This window comes from Pinus tabuliformis, chromosome 8 (assembly GCF_031772625.1).
Source record: "Pinus tabuliformis cultivar Carrire ecotype Pingquan chromosome 8, CPIR1, whole genome shotgun sequence".
Taxonomy (NCBI): Eukaryota; Viridiplantae; Streptophyta; class Pinopsida; order Pinales; family Pinaceae; genus Pinus; species Pinus tabuliformis.
Genome location: NC_142294.1, coordinates 1,865,599,764 through 1,865,623,809, shown reverse-complemented (window position 1 = coordinate 1,865,623,809; position 24,046 = coordinate 1,865,599,764). Strand labels below are relative to the sequence as shown.

The following is a 24,046-nucleotide window of genomic DNA, read 5'->3' as shown; positions in this document are numbered from 1 at the left end:
TTCAGTACCCAAATAAAACAATTCTAATGGATGTTGTAGTTGTTGATATCCCACCCAAGTATGGGATGCTGTTATCAAGGTCATGGGGGGCTAAACTCCAAGGTTCCCTGCAATTAGACATGTCATATGCCACCATCTCTGTTTTTGGGCAACCGAAAAGACTATACAGAGAAACACTCATGAAATACATGGTCAGCAGTGAAGAAAAGCCTCAAAACTTCCCCATCTATGCTGTCCATTCAAACATAGACTCATACATTCTCTTCAATGACAATATAACTCTCTCAAATAATGATGTTGAAACCAAGACACTCATACAAGAGGAAGACACTAATGAACGAACTGCTACCCATGAAACAACAGTCAAGCAATCACTAAACACTGCTGCTGCTCTAGTAATCAAGCACATTCAATTAAATGATGAGACTGTCCTAGAAGACAAACCAGATGAAAAACCAGAACTTCAACTTACAATTCCAGCTCATGAACAGATCATTAAGTCTCCCCTAGAACAAGATATTCTATGGTTCCTTGAATTTGATGGCTCAGTCAACAAATTAGGGGCAGGAGCTGGAGTTTGGATACATAATAAACAAGACAGTCATGCAGAAGGCCGAGCCTATAGACTGAATTTCAAGTGTACTAATAACATGGCAGAATATGAAGCTCTGTTACTAGGCCTAAAGCTAGTAAAGTTCTTACAAGCCACAAAAGTTTCAATCATGGGAGATTCAGATTTAGTCATCCAACAAGTAAAGGGAAATTTTGTCACCAATGACAAAAGATTGAGGTCTTATAGGTCTGCTGTAGCTGAAATACTAAACTCCTTCTCTGAATTCCAAATCACCAAAATTTCTAGGACCCATAATCTTCATGCTCATAGTTTGGCCACATTTGCAAGTACTTGCAAATTACCGTTGGAACCTAACAATTGTTTCACAGCTGAGATAAAACACAGACCCTCCATTCCAAACAATGTTAAAGATTGGCAAGTATTTGAGGATGATATACAAATAAACAATTTTTTAACTTTGCAACAAGAATTTGCAGGATTAAATATTGACACTGATGGAGCAAGTCAATCACAAATACTTGATGAAGCAAGTCAATCACAAATACTTGATGGAGCAAGTCAATCACAAATACTTGATGGAGCAAGTCAATCACAACTACAGTTTGAACAGAATAATCACCCAATATCACCCAGAACAGCAAAACAAATACTACATCCAACCATTTTCAACAATGAAAACATACAACAAATTCAACAAACCAGCTATGAAGAAATGCCTGTTACAGAGGCTGAAATCATAGAGCTGAAAGACAATTTTCTTCCAACAGGCCTAACTCCATTAGAGGACATCTTTGATTCAAATGATATCCCTAGAAAGCCAAAAATGCAGCCCTTAAATGCAGCCATTGAAGAATGCAATATTGGCACTGTTGACAAGCCCAAAATAATAAAGTTGTCTGCATCTTTACCTCCTGATCAAAAACCCAAATACATTGACCTTTTCAAAGAATTTCAGGATGTCTTTGCATGGGGTTATGAGGATCTAAAGTCCTATGATACCTCTGTTATCCAGCACACTATCCCTCTCAAGCCTAATCAAAAGCCATTCAAGCAGAAATTGAGAAGGATCAATCCCATGCTCCTTCCTTCAATTGAAAAGGAATTACAAAAAATGTTTAAAGCTGGCATCATAGCACCAATCAGGTTTTCCGATTGGATTTCAAACTTGGTCCCTACAAGAAAGAAAACTGGTGAAATAAGGCTTTGTGTGGACCTTAGAAACCTAAACCAGGTTTCCCTCAAAGACAATTACCCCTTACCCAAGATGGATCACATTCTCCAAAGAGTGGTAGGGGCCTCAAGGATCTCATTACTTGATGGATTCTCAGGCTTTAATCAAATCCTGGTACACCCTGATGATCAAGAAAAAACTGCATTTACAACCCCATGGGGAACTTTCAAATATGTAAAAATGCCTTTTGGATTGAAAAATGCAGGGGCAACATTTCAAAGAGAAATGGACATTGCTTTTGCTAAGGAGATTCATGACTTTCTAGTCATTTACTTAGATGACCTCACACCCTTCTCAAAATCTGACCAAGAACATTTGAAACACTTGAGGCAGATCTTCTTAACATGTAGGAAATATGGAATTTCCTTGAATCCCAAGAAATCTCTGTTTGGTTTGGAAGAAGGTAAGTTGTTAGGACACATCATTTCAAAAGATGGCATAAGAATTGACCCAGATAGGATACAAGCTATCTTACAAATGCCACACCCAAGAAATATCAAAGAATTGCAAGCATTCTTGGGAAAAATCAACTTCTTAAGAAGGTTTATCCCAAACTTAGCAGAACTAATCAGATTACTAAATAACATGCTAAAGAAAGATTCAAAAGTGAAATGGACAGTTGAAGCAAATCAAGCCTTTGAAGGTATAAAATTGGCCCTTACCCAAACCCCAGTCTTAACTAATCCTCAATTTGATAGAGAATTCATCATCTTCTCTTTTGCCTCCCAGCATACTATTGCTGCTGTTTTATTGCAGAAAGATGACCAAGGAAATGAAAAGCCCATTGCTTTTTTCAGTAGAGCTCTTAGAGATGCACCTCTGAAATATCAAATCATGGAAAAGCAAGCTTATGCTTTGGTCAAGGCCATTAAAGACTTTAGGATTTACATCCTTTATTCCCATGTTATAGCCTATGTACCAAGTCCTATTGTAAAAGACATACTCACTCAAGAAAATTTAGAGGGCAGAAGAGGAAAGTGGATTGCCAACATCTTGGAATTTGATATTGAGATAAAACCTACAAAACTGATAAAAGGGCAGGGTTTGGCTAAATTAATGACAGAAGAAAACTTTCAAGCCTTAGACATAAACCAGCTGGACAATGAACCAGAGCGGGCGACTCCAAAGATCAATGTAGCCTTTGAACAATCCTCCTGGTATTCTGATATTTGTTATGTATTACAAAACCTGTGTGCTCCCCCAGGATTGTCCAGAACTAAGTGTAGGTTCTTAAAAATGAAAACCTCAAGATTTTATGTTATGGATGGTAATTTGATTTGGAAAAACCATGAAGGGATATTGCTGAACTGCTTAATTGAAACTGAAACTAACAATATCATGAAAGAATTTCATGCAGGGGACTGTGGTGGACACTTTTATTGGAAGTCCACTGTGGACAAAATACTGAGGGCTGGTTACTATTGGCCCACTGTTTTCTCTGATGTTAAAAAGTTTACTACATCATGTCATCAATGTCAAGTGTTTGAGGGAAAGAGAAAGTTACTACCACTTCCCTTAAGGCCTATTGCAACAGAGACACCTTTTCAACAATGGGGCTTGGATTTCATTGGGGAAATTCATCCCTCATCCTCAGGACAACACAAATGGATTCTAACAGCTACAGACTATTTCACTAAGTGGATTGAAGCTGCCCCATGCAGACAAGCAAATGACTCAGTAATCATTCAGTTCTTGGAGAATAACATATTGGCTAGATTTGGCTGCCCTGACAAAATAATAACAGACAACGCTGCTGCTTTCAGATCTAAGAAGATGGTGAATTTTCGCCACAAATTTCACATTACCTTGGGCCATTCTACTACTTATTATCCCCAAGGAAATGGCCTTGCTGAATCATCAAATAAAAGCCTTGTAAACATCATAAAGAAGGTGCTGGAAGAAAATAAGAAGAATTGGCATAAGAAGCTGGTCAATGCCTTATGGGCTGATAGACTAACAACCAAGAGATCAATTGGGACCAGCCCATATGAGTTGGTTTATGGATTAAAAGCCAAATTCCCTTCATCACTAGGAATTCCTGTCATGAAACAACTTCAAGAAAGTCAAGCTGAGCCCAATGATATGCAAAGAAGGATAAATCAAATAATATGCTTGCAGCAAACTAGAGATCAAGTCTACAGCAGAGTTCAAGTTTTACAAGAAAAATTAAAGAAGGCCTTTGACAGAAGGACCAAGGCAGAAGATTTCAACATTGGCGACAAAGTCCTCAAGTGGGATTCAAGAAGGGAAGATAAAGGAAAACATGGAAAATTTGATTCCCTTTGGAGAGGACCATTTGCTGTCCAAGCAGTGCAAGGAAACAATACTTATTTCCTTAAAAGTCTTAATGAAACTGATTTGGATGAAGGTCCTATGAATGGCAGGATGCTGAAGCACTATTTTGACTACTACCCATGAGGGCAGCCCAAGTCATCCTTGTACATATTCAGGTGTATATATTACTTTATGTCAAAATGTAAAAATACAGTTTCTTAAGTATTATTAACTATCATCAAAAGGCAAATAGGTTCAGAGATCTACCAAGATGAGAAGAACACAATTTTGGCATTTTAAAGCAGCATGCTTCAAGTGTTGGTAAAAGCAGGCAAGGGCCAAGGCATTCTGACCTGCTGTTCTTGGTCTTTCAAATGAAAAACCATCCCCATGTGGAGCCATTGTTAGCTACCTATACCAATAGGTTTCATATTTCATGATTGGCAATGAAAAGTTCCAAATATGCTCTGCTTTGATGATGCAAAGATCCCATATTTCCATGAGGAGACAAGGTGTGTATAGCTTGATGTGGACTCAATTTTGATGGATGGTCCAACAGCCTAATCTGGATCATGCCATGTGTTAAATTTTCAGTTGTAGAATAGAGAAAGAAGTCTGTCCAAACTGTTTAATCTTGGCAGACAAGTAGCTTAGGTAGAGAAGTAAGGCTCCCAATTGCTTAATCTGGGACCTTGGAAGCAATAAGGGTAGCATTAGATAGAAAATCAAAAGGAAAAAGGCCAAAGAAAAGAAAAGGCAAATAAGGGTCTGCAAGTCTAAGTGCACCCTCCAAGAAGAAACAAAAAAATGCTAGGCAAATAGATGGGTAGGCAGATGGGGTTGCAGAAGTGTCATTCCTTACAATTGAATGTGTGCTAATCTATTCATAAAGCAAAATCAATGGATTGAGAAGGTCTTCTTCTCCATCAGGTTGCATCAAAGCAAAGAAGCATGTCTAACTTCCCAATTTTCCCCTTTCCCATTCATTACTAACATCCCCTCATCAGTCGAGATTCATGGAGGAATTTGTGGTTTTATGGTGGTTCTCATTCCTTTAAAAGCCACATTTCTTGTCTAAAATTCTTTTCATTTTGATCTACTCCCTAAGCTAAGTGATTTTCAAATAAACTTAGTGATATCACCCCTCATCCACCTTTTCATCCACATTAATCCCTAACTTCTATTATATAATTCCCCTATGTTACCCTTTCCCTACTATTATAACACCATGGTGTATAAACCCCAAACATTGTATAAATATCCTTCCCCTTGGCATTATAGCCATATGTCCTCTGTCAGGGATCAAATTGACATCTGGTCAGTTTGATAAACCTAAGCCTTACCTCCCTTCCCCCTTCTGAATTCATTTGACCCATTAAACCCTTAATTGGCTAAGAAAACCTTATGAAAAACCCACTTTTTTGACTTATCCAAAGTATCGGCGTGATATTATTTTTATTTGAAAATACATTGAAAAACCATCAAAATCCGCCACATCCCAAAGGTTTCCGCCGAGCACAAATCCCAAAAGATATATTATTTTAATCCCGCCCCCCTTCCGTATTGTCCGATCACCTCACTGATCCGTCAATCGTCGGATCAGACCCCTTTGATCCGACGGCCCTCATGCATATCGGACCGGCCCCGACGTCCGACAGATAGCCTCCGATATCTGTCAGAGGGTGACGTCAGGCCTCTGCCACGCGTCACCCCCACAGCGTATCGGAGGTACGTCTGACAATTCTGCTTCCGTATCAAAAGCGGTGCGATGTGAAACTGCTAACCACTTCCGGTTTCGGTTGATCCGCCCGGCTAACGTCACCGCCAACGTCACCACCATGTCAGCGCCCCGTCGGCCAGTTGCTCTACCTGTCAGCCACCTCAACATCCCCGTGGGCTTCTCTCATGCTGCCACGTCACCCGATGACGTCATGCTGACGTCATCCGGCCTTGACCCCACCCGATGACGTCATGCTGACGTCATCCAAAAAAGGCGCCAATGTCCCAAAAAATCCATATTTTGGCCGAATTTTCGCGTTTTTTGCACTTTTTTGCCAAAAACGTTGTTGCTTTCTCTGCATGGTTTTTATGTTCAACCGTGCACCACCTTGCTGAACTCGACCTGGAGACCTCCGACGCGCTATTTCTACCTGCATTTGTGACCATTGCTCGCTATATACCAGGTATTTATCCTCGTGAATCCTTCATACACCTAGTTTGTCTGTGAATTCCCTCAAAAAAGCTTAAGAGACTGAGAAACTTATAATTCGCCGGCAAATTCCCTGTGCCTAGTCCCCATTTGCAACTGTAAGGTCGAAAATCATCAGCTGAGCCTTGTTTGCCTAAGTTTTCACCAAAAACTGCATTCTGTTCGCGCAATCGCGAACCGGTTACCCAAACTGTACCTACTTGCTATAAAAGAGAGATTAAGACCAGACATTGGTCTTATCCGCACTTTAAGCAGTATTTCAATTGCTGCAGCTGATCATTTATCCTTTATCCCTGAGTAATTCACATTTCTCTGTCAAAGAAAACTCCTTTGTGTTACTCTGCATAGTAACACCCATCTATAATCCTAAGAGAGACCATGGATCCACCAGTAGCTCCTGTAGCATTGAACATTGCTCCATTGAATGCCCCTCAGAGAGAATTGGAGTGGCAACCTCTGGCAGACATGGACTATCAAATCTCAGAGGAAATGCTAATGAGAACCAAGTTCCACATCCACCTGCTCAATGAATTGAAGGCCAAACATGAGACTGGAACAGATGTGCTGGGCATATGGGATTCTTTTCTCCCTATCTTCAAGCTCCCTCAGGTTAACCAATTCCCTGATTTAATCCACCTATGTGCTGAATGCTATGACCCTACTCAGAGGGCTGTGCTTGACCCTTCAGGCTCAGTTGTTTTCTACATCACCCCTGAAGCTATCAAAGAGATGCTCTGCTTCAAGACTCAGAAGAAATTGGTCCCTTTATCACTAATAGACTTGATAAATCAAGGGGCTAAATTGACAGATGCTCAGGTCACCAAGCTAAATCAGCTATACATTGAGTCTGACTCTGTGCAATATCCTCCTTTGAACCAAGTATACCTCAACCAGTTGGGCAGGGACTTGGTAGACATGATTAGTCCCATTCTGGGCTATAACTCAGTGGAATTGGTAGATCAAACTGTGCTGGTAATAATGCTCATGTTCGCTCCGGGCAAATCTCCAATCTGCTATGACTATGCCACTTACATCTCCGATAAAATACATGAGCAGCTAATGAACTTGGCCAGAGAAAAGGTGTTCAGATACACCTCTTACATTTACCACTTAATCTTATATCATCAACATCAGAAGTTCTCTTTTCCAATCAAAAGAGTGGATGCCCAAGGCAATCCAAGATCAGTGGTCTATTGGTCCTCTGCCTTCCACTGTAGATCCGAGTCTCCTTATACTTATTGTGAGTTCATAGATCTCTTCATCCACCCAGCTATGTCTATGCTGATGAGCTCACCTCCTCCAAGACTCACTGATGATATGCAGAGAATTCTTCAGTTATCCAAATCATACAGCATTGGGGACTGGTACTTTTACCAGAACCACACAGTCATCAGGATATATGGGTGTGAATTGCCTCCCTACAGACTACCCAGATATGTACCCATGAGGTTGTTTGCCCTAGAATACTTCAGGCAGTTTGGCAATGTCGATGTGCTTCACTTTTCAGGCAAAGGAAAGAAAGCACAGTTGAAGGTCAGGAACCAACTTGGCCACTTTATCTATAACAAGAGGGAGGAAGGTTGGAAAGAAGCAGACAGGATGCTTGAGTCCCTTGGCCTTCAAACCAGTTTCCTTTGGAAACCTTATGACCCCAATCACTTCATAACTTTGAGAAGGCTCAAATATAGGTTGTCTGGCTATGATCATGTAAGGATTCCTCACATTGAAAAATATGCAAACCAAGTAAAATGGAGGAGAGGAACCTTAGAAGAGACTGTTATACAAGAAGAGCTGAATCAAAGAGCAGTGAGGAATCTAAAGAAGATGGCTGACCTTGAACTTTGTTCACAGGTGTTTACCCTTCCAAGCACACAAGTGGGAGCAGTTGCATCCTCCTCGACTGCAAATCAGCAAGCAGCCAAAGGCACTGAGCATATATCTAGCAAAGGCAAGGAAAAGGAAATGGAGACCGAACAGCCACCTCATGATAAGGTGCAACAACAACAGTAGCAGGTAGAACAACAACAACAACAGGAATTGCAGCAAGAAGAGGGCAGCATGACAAAGAGCAGCCCCCACAGCAAGAAGGGGTAGTTGAGGCCCCAATTTTCACTGAGAAGCAGGCTCAAAACACGGTGCCTCCTAGGCAAGAAGCTACTATCGAAGCCTCAGTCCACCAAACTCCACAAAAGGAGGATACAAGCAGGAAAAGGGACAGAGAGACTCCCTTAACCACATCAATAAGTCATGGTGAGAAAAGGCACAGAATGAATCCCCTTTCAGAGGAAGAAATGCCTATAGGGCAATCTTTGGGCATGGGCCCACCTAGTATGGAGGCATCTGCAAGTTCCTTCCAGCAGGAACAAGAGAGGACAGTGGGAGGAAAAGTCAGCTCCTCAAGCCAGCATAAAGAAGGTGAACTGGGCATCAAGCAGCAGTTCATTGACATAAAGAAGAGGAATGAGCCCATAAAAATACAGCTATATAATCATTTGTTGAAAATGTCTCCCACCAACCAGCAACGACTAATGTCTGCATATGATGTCCAGGAGGGCAAGATGATCATGAGCCACTTCAAGCCAGCAGTGTTGCAGCCACAGTCCCCTGCAGATTATATAAGGACCAATCTTGAGGTCCTTGCAAAGGACATCCACCCAATGGAGAAAATTGAATTGCATAAGCAAACAGGTGAGATGGTGTATGCCTCCTTGGCAGGCAAGACATTGGATAATTATAGGCTAGAAAATAGCCTTAATAATACAGCTGCCCAACTTGAGTTGGAGAGAGCATCCTCTCAAGCAAAGGACAACAGAATAAGGTCCTTAGAAGATATAATCATAGAGATTGGGCATGATCCCAAGGATATCAAGGGCATACAAGAAATATTGAAATTGAGGGATGCAGACATGGCAGCTTTGAGGAGAAAGATCAAAATTCCAGCCACAATTCACCCTCAAACAGATGAAGTTGCCCAGCTAAGGCATGATCAAGATGCCACAGCTTTGCTAGTGTCTCTATATAAGCAGCTAATCCAGACTCAAGAAAAGCTGGGAGAATCAGAGGTTGCACAGGCAGCATTGCAAGCATCATTGCAGCAAAGAGAAGGAGGCCAAACATCTCAGCCTCCTCCTGAAATAATTAACCTTGAGGAAGCTGCTCCAACTACTGTTCCCCCTCCTCAACAGACAGAACAGGCAGCACCATCCACCTCAGCACCACCACCAACAACAGAGCAGGCCCCAAGCCTGGATATGCAAAAGCTGACAAATGAGATTCAGGCCCTAGAAGCTCAAATGACAGAACTAAAGGAGGCCAGGGAGAATTTAGCCAAGGTAAATTATAGATATGACAAATCCAAGCAGACTGTGGCAAAAAAGGGCAGGGAGATAAAAGCCCTCAAAGACAGGATAAAGGAGCTGGAGAAGGAGCTCAAACTAGATAAAGTTGTGGCTGATCTCAAGACAGTGCTATGGGCCAATATTGGCCAGTCTATCACTGACCAATGGCAGTACATTGAGACAATTCATGAGCAGTTGGAGCTCATTGCAAAAGCACAGAAGGAAATTCAGAGATCAAGGGCCTCTCTAAGCAATATGCCTGAAGTTGCCACCAGGATGATCAATGTGCTCAATAATAGAACAAGTGCTCAGTTAGCAACTATGGGAATTTCCAATAGGACTGAAACTATTCAGTTAATAAAGAGGGTTCTTACACTGAGAAGCTTAGTGCAGACACTAGAGAGAAGGACCCAAGACATGCAGACAGAGGTCAACAGGTTCATGGATAAATTTGTAGTATTACAAAACAGAGGTCTCCCTGGCTTACTGAACAGCGCAGGAAAACTGCTTACCCATGAGCAGTATGCCAAGAGGGTCAATACATTCACCACAAGTCAGATCACTGAAAGGCCCAGCACCTCAGAAGAAACAGGGCCAGCTACAGGACAAAGTCTCTACAACGGAGTAGAGAATCTATTCTTTATAATGAATGAAATTAAACACCTGTTTGAAGTGCCTCCCCATTTTTATAAATACACAGAGGCAGATGATACTATGGATGCAATTCTTAGGCATCAACTGCCCACACAGGAATGGTGGACTAAGGCAATACAGATGATCTTATAGACCAGGAAGCCATTCACTAAGTTTTTTCATAAAAAATACAAATTGGCATGCACAGGACAGTTTAATAGAATCAGCATGCATTAAAAGGTGAAAGCTGAGCCAACTCAGCAGAACTTTCGGCCAACAAAGCAAGATGGACAGCTACAGGTGACAGGGCCGAGAAGCTACAGCAGAGCAGCCCCAAAAGCGCATTTTCCAGCATTAATGCGGATCATTCCAACCGACTCGGTGGCCTCCAAAAGCCAAAATATCTTCTGACGGATAGAAAGAGCATTTATGTTGTATTAAAGGCAGCAATAACTTCTTATCTGTTGTTCTGTACAAAGTTGGTGAAACATTTATTTCTCAGATGACTCAACGCCTTAGATATTTTGTATTACCATTTGTATATATTTGCCCCTCCCACAAGCTTGCAGGGGTTGTTGTGGATTTAATTTTGAAGATATCCTATGCTATAATCTTTTCAGAGTTTAATAAAAGAAGTGATGGAATTTCTCAAGTTCTGAGTTGTTTGAATGCGTTCATGGTGTTTGTTAAAGGTTGCAGGATCCCTGTGCATCTCACAATACAATAAGTTTTCTGTAACTCTTTTCGTTATATGTTTCAGTCTTTTACAATCCATACATGTTTCTAACTTCTAAGTATTTAGCTGCAAAGAAAAAGAATAGCCTTCAGGATTTATTCATAAAATACCCTGAGCTCAATCTATGTTGTTAATGAATGTTTTCCTCAGGTATAATCTAGATAAGTGTAATTCTTAATTGCTGCACTTTCAGAATATATCTTTCACAGTGACCCTTGTTGCAGGAATTCAAGTTTGCTCCTGTGCAATATATATCACTTTCACACCACTAGCTTAGTGGAGAATTCCTAATTGCTTTCCATTGGCTAAACATACATCATCACTTTAGTTTTAATTTTGTTTGTTGGGATACCCAATAGGCCCTGTAATCTGAACATTCCCACTTAAGCATTTCAAACAACTCACAGCTCTAGAATCCATTGCCCAATGAATTACAACTCTCTAAACACTACATCTTAGGTATTGAAAGACATCCTTCAACCAAAACATAAACAAAACCCTGAGCATAATAGCTAGCCTAAAAACAATATCAAAACAGAGACATATCATAAAGAGAGAGCCCTCTCTGATTGCAGTCTGGCTAGAAACTGCAATCCAAAGATTGGTTAGTGGTTACCCCGGCCGTATTCCCTTGGATTCAAAGGGAACAACCTGGGTGTTAACAGTACTAATAACAATAATGGGTTACACTAGTAGTGTAGGGACCTAACAATTTGCAACCTATCCAAGAACACATGATCTCCTACATGTTGATGATATTTTTAGTGCAGAAAGTCATAGGTGGTAGGTACAGAGTTTTCTATCAAATGGTGCTAAATGTTGGTTTTTTAATCCTCATAACCTTGAATGAGGAAAAAGGTACATACTTGATTATTGATTATGTGTACTTTGTGAAACAGATATGAGATGAAATATGTGTTGTTGAAAATGGACCGTATATTAAGACCTGCTGGCTATGTCATAATGCATGAATGACCACATTTTGTCAATAGTGTCAAGAATATAGCCACGGGCATGAGATGGAATTCCCACTAGAGGGACACTAAGGATGTTAAGAATGGGGATGAAAAACTTCTCGTTTGTCAGAAAAAGTATTGGAGCTCTTCAAAAGTTGCTTCTGAATGATACATCAAACCTTAAAATTTCAAGGCCTCTATTCCTATTCTATTCAATCAATCTCGCATTAGAGTGAGTGCCTGGCTATGAAGGTATTTGTTCATAAGATGCATTTTCTAGCCATTATATATCATGTCAGTGAAATTCAGTGATCCATTTCATTTTCCGAGGATGCCAAGTTATTTATTCCCCTGGTATTTGGGAGGCCTAATACTGAAGAATAGAACTACTATATTGAATCAAATCCATTTTTTTTTATCTTCAAGCTGTAAGGTGGGTCATTAGGTGTTATTTATATTTGCAGTTTTCATGACAGAGGGATTTTGTAAGGCCAAAACCCTTTGCACTGTGGTGTTTTAGAACTCTTTTGTTACTTTCATTTCTTGTGTCTTATGATACAAACAGATGCCCAGTGATGCATTGTAAAAAGAGCAGGTCATGAAAGTACTTATTGGAGCATTTTAATGCCTAGATAGCTATAGGAAATGGACTAGCATGAGTAGAATATGAAGCCTCATGTGATTTTCAAGGTAAAGGGAGGGAAGAACTGAGAGCACCATCTGAGAGGGATGAATTTGGTCTTCCACGTTGGAGCTTTTCATCTTCTTGGTAGCCTGAGGCTCTCTACTATCTAGAAAGATTAAATATTATTCCATTCATTTTTATCTCCTGAATACATCTAATCATATCCATAGAAGTAACCCTGTAATTAACATTTTGCCATTCTGCAATGAACTTAGAATTATCCTTTATCCAATAAAAGTGTATACCTCTTTCAACAACAATTTTTAGCATCAACAAAGTAAAACTATCTCTACTCTATTATTAGTATCAACCCCACCTACTGCCTTTAAAAACAAAAATGGTTGTCTCCAATAACTATATTGCATCCTTCTCCATATTTTCCAAGAATACCTTGAAAAACTCCATCAAAATAGCTCCATGCCTTCAATTTATCAATCTCATAGCTTTTCAAATTTCATTGTTTGTTCATCTTTATAGGTTTGCAAATACCTCAATAGGCATATCTGACATGATGAACTCATGACACCCAACTAATACGTGATATTTATGATATCCACTCAAAGATATCCTCTTGCTAGCAAACAAAATTCCTATTCTATTTTCCTAAACACTAGAGCAAAGAACACACATCTAGTATTCTACCACCTGATTCTGCTCAAATGAAAATTTGAGTCGTGAGGAAAATTTGGCTATAACATGTAACTTCATTCAATATTCATTTAAGCATAAATGGTCTGTAAAACCAGAAGCATGCGTAGAAATTAACTATACTTGTCAACACAAAGAAATCATATGAGATAATTTTCATGTAGCTGAATACAAAATATAAAAGACAAGGTTCGTAATCTTCAACTTGGTGAAGAAGTAGAATTTAGCCTACAGGAATAGGTAAAGTGCAGATGATCCTGAAGTTAGATAAGCTCTCCACCACCAGTGGTAGTTCTCACTACACAACTAAAAGTACAGAGGACAATAGTGACCTCTGCACAAGTAACAATAATGATAACAAACACAATGAATAGAAACCCAAAAATGTAATAAAATTGATGCAGCCAAATAGGTGTTAAGATGAAGAATAATTCAATGAAAATGACACCAAAGGGTAATATGCCTCCAATAAGTATTGAGAAAACTAGCTACATGTACCATGCCTGCTCTGGAATCTACATGGTGTTGGATGTGGAGCCTGATTATCTTCTATATTCAAAGGTATCGCCACATTGGACCCTAGTTTGAAATGGGGGCGGCAACGCCGCCCGTAAAATATTCGCTGCAGGGGGGTCCAGGGGGGGCAGCTGCGACCTTTGGGAGCCCCCCCTGGCAGGGGTTTTCGAGGGAAATGCCCCCAAAGCTAAAAACAACTATAAAATTGCCTTGTAAAAGTATAGTAATTTCTATTCAATCTGGGCCGTTCATTAGGCGGATGATCTGACGGTAGAACTTGTGTTTAGTTTATGGTTTTTTGCCCTAGAAGGCAACCCCTCTCTTTGTATGAGGGCATTGTATTTGATGTTGTGTAATAGATGTGTATTGTGTGAGCAAGAATACAGAGGTGAGACTATGAGAGAAAACAGAGGATATTACAGTGGATCTGCTATAGGTTGTGTCTCTTCATTTTGCTGGATAATAGAAAGGAAGGACTGGATGTTCTGGGTGGACATAGCCCAAACTGGGTGAACCACGTATATCTGTATCTCTCTTGTTTTATGCGTTTTTTGTGTTTATATTTATGCAATATTTTATGTGTTCCATTGCTCCATAATATAAAATTTCTAACACATGGGAATTTTATTTGTCTTAAAAATATCTTCAATTATAGGTTTCTGATAGCCAAAGTAACTACCAAAAAAGACCAAAGACACAGATATCACAAACCATAAAAATACGAAAGTATCCATTGCCCCAATTTGTACAGCACTAGAGGGCTGTTCACCCTAGATCATTGCATTGAGGACAAGGAAACTACCAGAAAAAAATGCCAGTGAAGATTAACGCAGTCTTCAACGTGTTTGTTTTTCATTCTGTCCCCTTGAACTCTATAATGTGTCAATGAAGTTGAATTGTTTTCCAATTGGGAAAACATTGTTTATTAAATAAGAAAACATATAAAAACTAGCACACAAATTCTGCAAAAAGGGAGGTAAATCGTCTGGTGCAGTCTCGAATATTTTGTGAATACAGTGCCCCCTTGGGCATTAGAGAAATTCAACCTACAGGTTTCAAAATTCCAACTCTTTTCAAAGTCTTCAATTCTATCTTTTATCCCCTCTTGCATTCTAAGTTCCAACCTTCTTTAGTCTAACTTCTTTCCAAGAAGAGAAAGGAAGATGAGGTGTCTTGAGGAGGTTAGTCACCTTAGGTATGAAGGGTCTCAATTGTCTTAGAAAATAATGTACTTTGTTGGCATTAATTTTCCATGAATTCCTACATTTATAACAATTTTTCAGTTGTCTTATCTATAGTCATAAAGTGAAGATGCTATTATTGTATTTCCAAGTATTAATTCTGAATTCCATTTGTCATTCTGAAAATACTATCCACTCAATGAATGTATCAACATCCATTCAAAAATTGATTGATGGAATTCTTTATGAAGAAAGTGAAAAATGTTGTTTCATAGCTTGTTTGTCCGTATGAATGTACCTTTGCTGCTCATCTCGTCATTTTAATTTGGAGCTGTTGCCCTTGACCTTTCTTTTTGTTTCTACATAGGATATACCAACACTAAAGCTTGAAACAATGGAAAACAAATTTGTACTTTTTATGATTCTATTTATTGTTGATAATATGGCCCTCATAGGTTTCTAGTTTACTGGACATGTAAATTTAGTAGCAGCATTTGAAAATGGACCCAAACCCAACAACAATAATTCAAATTCTGAGCGAAGTCCTTTATTGGAAGGTTGGTTGACATTCTACCAGCCACTATTTTAATCCTCCTTTTATATCTAGTGTAGAAACGTGCCTATGCCCTAAGGACTTACACCACTAAATCCTAATAAGTTTCCCCTTTCTTCCAATAGACGAAATAAAAGAGTATGGGATTTCATGTTTACACTTACTATATAAAAGTTGCACAACATTCACTCTTCCTTTCCAATCACTCAGCGCAACTCAATATTTTTGCAGTTTTGGAGAATTAGTGGACTCCATATTTTGCACAGTGATTCTGAGTACATTCTCTTCAATGATTTCTAATGAGAAATTGGTTCAGATGAAGGAACAAGCCGTCTTCAAGTAAGAGGGAGTTGGAATTTGATTGATAGTGTTAGTGTTGTAAAATCTTTAGAGATAGCAATGCCAAATTAAATACAATTTTTTGGATCTGGCACTAGCATAAGGTACACCATTATACCAGAAAATTATACCAATGTCACAATGTGAAGAAACAAAAAAGAGCTTTCATCTGACAGCTACAAGAAACATTCAATGATGCATGTTGGCTCTAGATATAAAGGTACATTTATATTCATAAAATATGATGGCCAGGTAGATAGTTGATGTTCACTAATGCTTGCAATAATGTGAATATACTTGCTCACATAGTTTGGATCAAGAGGGGTTAAGACTTCATCCACTCTATCCCTTTGTGGGGCTTTCTCCTACTAATGCAACCGATATTGCTACAAATGCAATAGAGGCAAACATTCAAACTGATATTACAAGAGCTATTGCTACTTTGAACAACTTAGCCAACACAGTACACTTTGAGCTTTGATATACATATATGACATGATGAACTCATGATACCCAACTAATAGTAACATCATATTCATGATATCCACTCAAATATCTCCTCTTTCTAGCACAAAAAAAATTCATACTATATTTTCTTAAACACTAGAGCAAAGAACAAACATCTAGCATTCTACCACTTGATTTTGCTCAAATGAAAATTTGAGCATTGAGGAAAATTTGGCTATAACATGTAACTTCAGTCAATCTTCACTGAAGCATAAATAGTCCTTACAAACCAGAAACATGCATAGAAACTAATTGTACTTTTCATTACAAAGAAAGCATATGAGATAATTGTAATGTAGCCGAAGTACCTAATACCAGAGACAAGTTTTGTAATCTCCATATTGGTGAAGAAGTAGAATGTACCATACAAGAATAGGAAAAGTGCAGACAAGCCTGAAATTAGATAAGCTCTCCACCACCAGTGGCAGTCCTCACTACACAACTGAAAGTAGCAGAGGACAATAGTGATCTCTGCACAAGTAACAATAAGGATAACAAAGACAATGAACAAAAACCCAAAAATGTAATAAAATTGATCCAACCAAATAGATGTTAAGATGAAGAATAATTCAATGAAAACTACACCAAAGGGTAATATGCCTCCAATGAGTACTAAGAAAACTCACTGCTTCTACCATGCCTTCTTTCGAATGTACTTGGAAATTCTATTTGTCTTAACAAGATCTTCAATTACAGGTTTCTTGTAGCCAAAGTAACTACCAACAAAGACCAAAGACACAAATATCGCAAACCATAAAAATACCAAAGTAGCCATTGTCCCAATTGGTATGACACCAAAGGGCTCTTCACCCTAAATCAGTGCATTAAGGACAAATAAAATGCCAAAAAACAATGCTAGGGAAGATGAATGCAGTGTTCAATGTGTTTGTTTTCCATTTTGTGCCCTTGAACATCTTATACACACAAGCAAAAGAGTAACCAACAAATAAACCCATGAACACCCACAAGAGAACCTTAATTGTCATAATTCCACCACAATTGGATAGTGAAACAAATCCAAGCATGGAAAATATCATTGTGACAAGTCCCATCCTGAGTGTCATCAATTTTCTTCTTGGGCCTTATCTCATGTTTCCAATTGATTGTAAATTGAGATTCTAACATAATCCTCACTTACCTAAACTCCGCATAAGGTCGGTTCTTGGATTGACAAGATCTATTGTTTCTCATTTAAGGTTTTTGTTAAACTTTCACACCTCACAAAGGTTAGTCATTAATGTCTTACCCAACCTTGTAATATTTTCCATCAAATTCCTCTTGCAATGGGATTGTAGAGAGTTTCATCCATAGGTTTTCACCTTGTTATGAATGAGATAACAAGTCTATGTTATGTGTGCCCTCATTATGACATGTATAAGCCAATTTGCTTCTATTTGATCAAATCTACTCTAGCATGGTTATTTTGATCAATCTCCCAACTACCTTTGTTTAGTGTAACATTTTACTTTGAAGGTAGATGCATAGGCTTCTTGAGGCACATTCAGGAATGTTAAAATAATTATCTTTTTTGCAACCATGTTATATTCCCCTATTTAACATGTGATACATCCATCTATCTCGCAAAGTATTATGAAGGCAAGGGATATGTGAGGTGTTAGTGCCTAAATCTACCTCAGGCTGAGAAAGGTAGGATCTAGGATAACATCAAACCACGCTTAACCTGGTAGCTAGCCCTACCAGGTCGGGAGAGGGCTCTCTCCTTGTCAATCTCAGCAAAATATGATCAATGAGGCTTGAGATGACTGATATGAATACTGATCTTAGGCTAGGTATATGTGCAGAATATCTTAATTGAATTTGATGATGTTTTGTTGGCTCAAATGTGAAAGGCAGATTTGGGCCTGGGGAATGAGGCTCAGTTTTGCAGAGATCTCTATGGGGCAAGGTAGGAAAATGGTTTGGTACTTCAAATTGAATGAAATGGATAGCTTTAGACAGGTATGGACTTGAAGAGTGCAAGAAAGTCTCAGTGATCCTCTTCAAACAGCTAAAAACATAAATAACTAAACAAACCCTAGGTAGAGCACTGCAATTTCAATGGATTCTACCTTTATCCTTGTTTGATTTAGTTAAGATGAAAGAAAAGAGAAATGATGGCATACATAAAACACATGTAAACTTACAATAATAGAAAGAAACACAATACCAATGTAAGATGCCACATGAATCCCATAAAGTGCTGCAAACCTTGGTCTATTCGTTAGGCAAAACTACTGAAATGTGTATACAATGAAGCTCCAAGCTTTCTCAAAAGTCTTAAAAGATATAGGTAACCAACAACTCATCCTAGCCTCTAGGGGTCGAGCTAATATGTTTAGGAGCTGTTCCAACAAATTGTAAACGGAGAACTAAAAAGTAGGCAGTGGAACAGCTTGCCTCTAAAAACTAGGGAACTGATTCATTCAGTTGCCAACCACCTTTTCATGGATGAATCTACCTCTATGATTGAAAATTTAGCATAATTACAAAAAAATTCCATCAATTCACATTAAATTACATCATGAGTTGGAAAATTAGAATGAGAAAAGTAAAAATGTCAAGAAACTAGGCAAAAAACAGAGTTTTTTGGCCAAAATGAGCAAAATTCCACCAATGCGCTACGCTGATTTCCCTATGCGTAGCGCCTTTTTGCAGCTGATTTTTGAGGCCTTCCTAGTGTCAAAATTTGTTCCAAGTGGGCTTGTTGGAAAGTTCCACCTATCTAATTTCCAAAACAAGTGAAATTTTTGAATTTGGCCCCCATTTGCCCCTCCAAAACTGAGATCTCCCAACATTGCTTCCTGTGTGTCCAAAAAGGAGCAGAAAGGTCATTTTTGAGGTGTTTTTGACCTTTTTGGAAGCTCAAAACCTGTCAAACGTTCTTGGCCATTTGTGGGCATGCATATTCTTCCATGAAAAATCCAAAAATGCTGATTTTTTCTCAAAAGGAGGTCTCCATCAAAAGCGCGCGCCAGGTGGCGCAGCGCATCAGACAGAAAAACGTATTTTTTACGCCAAAAATTTCAAAATTGCAAAAAGTGTCCCAAATTTCTTGAAATTTTGGATGAGTGTCCTTCATTAACTGTTGTGTTCGTCTAAGGAAGCCTCAGCCATGATCTAGAGTCTATCTTTCTTTTTTCTCTTCCTTGATGCTTTCTTCAACTTGGTCTTCAAAATCCTGATTCTTGCTTTATACAGCTTGTTTCTCGCCAAGTAGTGGTACGCCATGTTCCTCGACATATTTTTCTCTTTGTTGGATTTCTCTAGCATCATCTTTTCCAAGTGCATGTTTATCACCTCGAGCCAAGATTCATGATCAGCTTGAATTTCCCTTTCAAGTGTTGTCAATTTGGTTTTCCTCCTCTTGGCAGCTTGTCGGTTTTTTTTTTATGTTTTTGAGCTCCATGGATGAGTGGGAGTAATGAGGGGAGGATTTGATGCTAGCTATAGGATTTTGGGGAATGAAAGGGTTTAGGTAATAACATTTATGGATTAGGGATATTTTATTAGGGTTTTGGATATTGGGATTAAGGATTTAGGGTTGGTAGTTTAGGGACATGGGGAATATGGAAAGGGTAAATATAAATGAAAAGGGATGGAGAAAATGACGTGAGGGAATGAGGGAATGAGTGAGTGAGAATGATGGGAGTGGGATTTAGCAGCAAAAAATGGAATTTATAAACCCTATGCAATGTTTTTTCATCAAACTGCAAGGAACTAAGGTTTCAATATTTCCCTATTAAATCACCAACAAGACTGAGACAAACTCATGCATTGAGCATATTGGAGTGTGAACTTACTTGAGAAATGAGGAATTTACAATTTTGGGAGCTTTGGAGGAAGATTTGAATGATTTCAGGCCTTGAATTCCTGTGCGCCACGCTGCCTCAATGCATCGCGCCCATTATAAAAATACATTGTAAATCACTACCCAATGCGTCGCACTGTCTCAATGCGCCGCGCTCTAACCCGAGTGCGTCGTGCTTTTTGCAAGAGAATTTTGGAGGCCTTCCTGGTGTCTAAATTGGGTGAAGAATAGCTATTTTTAAAGCTTATTGAGTCTACTTTCCAAAAAACTTGAATTTTTCAATTTGGAGTTCATTTTCCCTATCAAAAGCCAAATCTCCCAAGACTGGTCAAAATGTGCAAAATGAGTCTTCCTAAAGGCAGAGTGTTGTTACAGTAAACTTTTGAAGGTCTTAATCAACTCCAAATTAAGCTCATGATAGCTCATTGGAAAGATCTTTGTGTCTAGTTGGCATTTTATTCATCAAGAAAGTCATTAGGCCAACCAAGCTAGGATAAATCTTGATTTTCCAAAGGTCGCGTCAGAGGTGCATCAATTCTCCTGAGGCAATTGTATTTTTGACATTTCTCCAAAACCATGACACCTATGTAAAAAATGAAAGAGGTTTTTCTTCCTCTTCCTATTATGGAAACAAAACTCTCTCAATTTTCCCAAATTCATCTTTTCTTGCTCAAAAAAATCATTGGATTAAAACCTATCCAGATGTGTGGAACAAGGGATTTGTCGAAATGAAGTGAAAGGAAGGGGATAAGGGGCTTCTAAATTCTTTAGAAACTTTTTAGAGGTAGGGAGGGATGTTAGGAAGTAGGGGAAAGTGAAATTTCAAAGATTGAGTCAAGGGAAGAGGTCCAAAAAGGCAAAACACAGGCTTAGCCTAGAAAATTGTCAAGTTGTAGCAAAAAACTAGGGTTTGTGCAAAAATGAGGAATTTGAGTGATATCAGTGATGGGAAGTGTTTAATAAGGTACACTAAGGATAGGGGAAGGTGTATGAACATTAGGATACAAGTTTTGCTGATGATTTTATCATCCAAGAGAAATTACCTTCAAGATCCTAGGAGAGAGAAATGAACCTTACCTAGGCACAACTGAAGCATGAACAAGGTGTAAAATGACCCATTGAAGCCTAACATGATGATGAAAACCCTCTGAGTGATGGTACACTCAACTGAATGGTCACATGGACCAACATTTGGACAACTTTGAAAGGATTGAAAACAAACCCTAGACCTAATATCTAGTGACCAAATTTTGCTTGAAGACTCACAAAAATGACAAAATTTGACTGTAACATCCTAAAACCACTTTGTAAGGGCATATTTGATCACTGGTGGAAGGCTTCAAAGACTGATACTAACATTTTCTCCAATGGGGATGGTAGCTCCTTGGAGGTGCCAAGAACCGCAAATCTTTGGGAGAGCAGACAAGTGCCTTCATCCATTGGGAAATAGAGTCAATAACTTCAGCAAACATAAGACCAATATCTTGACTCAAAACTAACTTAATTGCAAGACTAAAACTGACTCAAAATTGACTGAAAAAACTCACACTAACTAACCAAAAACTGACATCAGACCTTCAATTTTATAGCCTTCACTTCAGGCCCCAAACTGAATGAATGATGATAGTACAAACTGACTCTGAAACTATCTTGCACTGACTAAAACAAAAGATGACTCAAGACTTACTCAACTGAAATAAGTACCTACAAATCTTTTTGATTGGTAGTAGACCATCGAGATTTGAGGGCTTCAAATCATGATGACAACCACCTGCCTACTAATGAAATATGTACAATCATGTGTGGTGGGCCTTCCAATGTAACCAATCCAGTAGATGGCTACATACTAAAATTCTGCTCTCATTTTCGCCAAGTAGGTAGAACGATGTACATGTAGGAAACTCACAAGAATAACTATAACTGAGGCTTATGATAACTAACCAGCAACATTCATCTTCTCTAATGCTTGCAAAAGAATGCCGAGGGATCTTGAAAATCTTGAAGCACTAGCTTGTCTTGAGATCCAGCAACAAAAATACAAGTACTCCCTTATTTCTGATCTAAAAGAACAACTGGTTGCCGAGTGATGGGAAGGCATAGAGAGGTATTAGCATCTGCTATCTGAGTGTCAGCTGTAAAGTCCTCAAACATGAGAAATTCTAGCATATTGTCTCTCTCAAGCTCATATTCCTCAATTTCGTGGTCTAGGTCATTCTTAAACAGAAAACAATCTTCAAGATTATCAGACATGACAGCCTTATCATCTTCATGAAAGAATATTATCTGTTTTCTGATCTATAAAGTTAATTACAAGACTGTCATCATTTTCAAAAGAGGAAGAACTTTCACCAACACTTTCTTGACCATGTGCGCACTGCAAATCTACATTAGCTTGGGCTGTAACATGACCTTTCAGGAGTTGATCTATCTCATCTTCAGATAAAGGAGATAATACTTTCTGTTTTGTTTTTCTCAAGCGATTATTGTCTTCTTGAAATAACATTTTAAAACATGAAAATCCTGAATGACAGTCCTCGATTCCCTGGTCTTCTGAAATTTGAAAATATTGTTGATCATCCTCATATGACATGGCAATCAAATTATCATTTAGAATTGAGTTATCGAAAGAAGATTTTTCACTTACTTGAACAAAGATCTTATCTTATTTTTCATAAGTTGACTGGATTACCTCCTCATGAAGGCTTTGTTCTAATGAAATGAGAACACTTGGGTCAATAACTCTGTCTTCCTCATTCCATATGATCTCAACAACAAAGCTCTCCTTCATGGGATTCAGAACAAGGTACTCTTGATCATCACCATCTAAATATAGATCTAAAATAGTCGACTTGATTTTATCACATTCTGAAATTGAAACTTGACTTTCTTGCATACTAGCTTCTTCTATGGACAGATCTGAAATAAAACCTTCTCTTTCATAATTTTCCATGGTATTAAGATCTTGATCCAGTTGCAAATTTTCCTGCACATCTTGATAAATATCCTCTTTATGCTGCTAAAATGGATTTTCATGCAAGGCTTCCATGGTCTCATCATCCATGAAGTTATCATCTTCATAAATTCTCTCAATATTTTCAATAAAACTATAAAAATGTTTGAAACAGCTCTGAACTAAATTTAATGATGGATAAAATTCTTTATACCTTTCAAAGAACATGGCATGAAAATCCTTCAGACAATAAATACAAGCAGGTGGAAAACAGTCATACCAAGATCGGGCTTCACCTTCCAGAGTGGCCATGAATATCTTCATCAAGCAATCTTCAGGAAAATATACCTTCAACTTGTGAATATGCATGTGAAATCTAACCAGATGTAAAGCAGCATCATTCCTATCATCATCTTTAAACATAGGCAAATTCCTTTGCCAATCTACCTTAGGAATTTTATTTGGGAAACCTGGAATGTGATCTCTTCTCATGGGAGCATACCTTCGATCCATCGAAACCATTTTGATAACAATGAATTCACCAAGAAATTCTTCACGTTACTGGTTCTTGAAGAGTAGAGTCGCCATAAGAGTTCTGAACCTTGAGATTCTTCGACACTGGAGCCGCCAAGTGAATAATTTCAGCCTTCATATGTGTCTGACTGCTGTCCACCATCAACAATCAAATCTAACTTGATGCATGTACTGGGGCAATTTGCAAGTCAGATGTTCCATTTATAAGACTAGACCAGAGATTGACTGAAGCAACTTTTATCTACTTATGCACTCGCAAAGCAATGTGTAGTTCGAAGGCTACCTGGCAACCTCAGGCTCTGTCTGTAGTTTATAAAATGAAGAACACTAACAAACAAATAATCTCTTCCCCAGTATGGTCACCACTATGAGAG

At 38.7% G+C, this 24,046-nt stretch overlaps 1 pseudogene; it reads left to right on the top strand.

The window, feature by feature from the left end:
- LOC149243768 (putative methyltransferase PMT21) overlaps positions 1-12,120 on the top strand; it is a 29,775-nt pseudogene extending 17,655 nt beyond the window's left edge.
- Positions 12,121-24,046: the final 11,926 nt, after the last annotated feature.